We start from the raw sequence: 3249 nt of genomic DNA on the forward strand, positions 1-3249 counted from the left end.
GGAAATGTGCTCAGTATGAAAAACTTGAAAATACTCATGAACGAAGAATGCCTTAGGAAAAAGAATAGATATTTCCATGCAGTTATGAACAGTCTCACTGTGTAAATTTCAAGGCAAGATTTTTGTTTTCTGTAAAACAGATACCATTGTTCTAGAAAAGGATGCTTATACTTGTCTTTAGTGCATTTGTCTCCTCCTGCATTGCATTATTATTTTGCTCTGTTCTGCATGTGTACGAACATGCCAGTTAGAATGAAAACTATCTCAGGTGTAGAAGAGTCTGGATTTTAAAAACCAAGAATTAATGAAATCCTTACTAAAATGCTACTATCTGATTCAAGTAAAAAAATGACTTAAAACACAAGTAAAATAAAAAGACAAATTTTCAGTGCAGCTGTTCCAGAATGCTGGCAGGTTTTGTGAAGACTTTGAGGGGAAGATTTCATTGCAAAAGGTGATGGTGCGACCTGTATTGACTTTAGTGGTGACCCAGCTGAACTGTGAAACATGGATGCCTATGGATTCAAGCTGTTTGTTAAAGAGAAACACCCTACTATTGTTCAGAAACCCCTCCATGTGCCCTCTTCCCCGCAAGCTTCCCATCCTCTGCAGGCTCTGTATCTAGCATTTTGGCACCTCTTTCCTGCTTAAGAAATTGTCCAAGTAGCCGGGGTATGTTTTCTTTCTCTACTTGTTCATCCTATCTTGCCTCACAACAAAATTGGTTAATGACAAACTGGTAATCCCACGAAGACTGGTACAAGGCTTCTAATTGCGACAAGTTTGCAATCTCCACTTCCTCTTTTATCTTGGCTTACTGATTTGATATCAAGCTTTTCAATTCTAGTTGGGACACATGGACAACATTTCATGTTGTGAACTAAGCTGAATAGTGCCTGTGATAAAAGTATCATAATCAAACTCCTGGCTCTTCTCCCTTTCTTTCTCAGCCAGCCGCTGGGATGCTTCCTGGAGGGTGATCTGGGCTTCAACCAGTCCGTTCCTCTCACATCTGGACTTATCAGATTTTTCTTTGCTTTGTTTTTTCCATCTAGAAAGAGTTATGATGAGTGTGGGCTCATAGTAATGATTAACTTCACTCTCAACAAACTAAGTTATCTAGGTATGATGACCTCCTTTCGTAGTATGGATGCGCTCCAGATCGCAGTGTTTGTTTTCATGATGATCTCAGTCCTGCCAGCAAGACTCGGCAGAATAATTGGTATCAAAAGCTGGATCCTTCTATACTTTTCACGATTTCCACCCAGATATTTCTGAGGATTGATTTGTACTTCTTCATCAACGACTTCAGACAGAACTCTTGGATCAAGGTGGGCTTCATCAATGCCAAAGTTGTTATGTATGGGCCAGTCTTGTTTTGAAAACTGACAATCATGGTACCTTTCCCAGTAATAAATCTGACTGGGTTTCATCCATTAGTAGAATATCGTTGACTTCATCTTGAATATGAAAGGGATGGCTTGAAATCAGCTTGTATTTTGGGAAAGCATATATGCTCATGTAAGGAAAAGAAAGTGCTTCCTCTATTGTCAACTGGTCCATAGGGCTAAGAATCAAAATTCGTTCCAGGAAATCCAGTGGTTCTTGACCAATTTCTGGAATCAGCTGAGTTAAAGGTTTATGTGGCTCAGTCATGTCATCTTTTCTATAAACTTAATTACACTGAGAAAGAAGCTCCTGGCAATCCTCCTCATGGACAACAGGAGTAGATTCTAAAGTCAGATGCATCTGCTCAAGCTCATCTGCACCTGCAAAGAGGGTTTTCCAGTCAGCATTTCAGCCTGCAGCCCACATGTCAATGATTTTAGTGGAATTATTAGGCAAAAGTAAAAAGACATGGAGATCTGTACCATTTAGTAGCCAATCCTTCAGAAAGATGACCTTTGTGGGAATAACGAGGATTCATGATCTGTGCAAGACCAAAGTCATCTATCTTCAGCACCAAGGCTTCCGTATTAATGAAAAGATTAGCTGGTTTGAGATCTCTGTGCAGTGTTTGCAGAGTAAGTACATTTGAGCCCACATAACGATACAGGAAAAGCCTGGCATGCTCTTCCAGTTAAAGGACCTGCTCCAGCACATTAACCAGGTCCTCCTGAACAATCGATGTAAGCACTGCTCAGTTCTGTAAGAGAGCCCACACTGTCTATTGATTGGCTTCCACCGGGACCAAGAATTTCAAACATTTTCCCAATGTTATCATGGTCTGGTCTTCTAGTAATTTTTATTTCATGTAGAGCATTCTTGACACTCTGGGAATCAGTAAGAACAATTTTCTTGATGGCTACTCCTTTGTCACAGTCATTGTCTGCAGCACAAAACACCAAGTCATTGACTCCACAACCCAATGGTTTTAAGTTCATATACCTTAAGCCCAGATCAAAACTGAGTGTACATGAGACTTTCAAATGTCTCTGCCATCTTGAACCTCTACGCTTACCTTTTCCTTTCCAACTATTGAACTTGTGTAAACAAGGAAAAAATTGGCATTAAAAGAAAAGATCTCTCAAAAGGGGAGAAGAAAATAATTTTGCTTCCATAGTGTGTTAGTCTGGGTACATTAGAGAGACAAATTCACAGAAACCCATATATATAAGAGGGAGTTTTATGTAAAGGGTAAGTGCACATCAAGAAAACATCCCAACCCAGTGCTGCCCAAGCCCACAAGTCCAGCATTAACCCATATGTCCAACACCAATCTACAAAGTCCTCCTCCATCTCACAAAATACATGCAATAATGCTGACTGCAGGAGGAAAGCCAAATCAGTGAGCATTTAAGCATCTCAGCACTGGCAGGGGTCTCCACATAGCTGCTCCAGCACCCAGAGCTGCATCGGGGTAGGTCCATATGGCTTCTCTGGGATGTCTTGCAGAAAGTCAGCCTTGCCAGCTGAAGCAGGGAACTGGCTAAGGCAGCTGCATCCTGGTCCAGCCATCAGAAAGCAAGAGACCAGAGAACTCAATGGCAAGGCTCATGGAGCCATTTATCCCTCTGTCCTTTAATTAACCCCACATGTGCTTATCGGCCAGGTTGGCACAATAAACTTTAACTATCTCACATAGCAAGATGGTTTCTTGGTGTTCACTGCATATGTCAACCAGGCTGGTTGAATTCCCTTAGATTTAAAGCTCAAAAGGCTCTATTCATACTGAGAACTAAAAATATTGCAGTACCCATAGTTCAAGGCAGGGGCAGCAACTTTGCAGGCATTTTAAAAGCAAATGCT

The 3249-nt window shown here is 41.1% G+C and overlaps 1 pseudogene; it reads right to left on the bottom strand.

Annotated features, from left to right (window-relative positions):
* Positions 1–353: 353 nt before the first annotated feature.
* Positions 354–2442, bottom strand: LOC101659395 (annotated as a pseudogene).
* Positions 2443–3249: the final 807 nt, after the last annotated feature.

The sequence above is a fragment of the Echinops telfairi genome, unplaced genomic scaffold (assembly GCF_000313985.2).
Source record: "Echinops telfairi isolate 266 unplaced genomic scaffold, ASM31398v2 ScPeMD7_7475;HRSCAF=8513, whole genome shotgun sequence".
Taxonomy (NCBI): domain Eukaryota; kingdom Metazoa; phylum Chordata; class Mammalia; order Afrosoricida; family Tenrecidae; genus Echinops; species Echinops telfairi.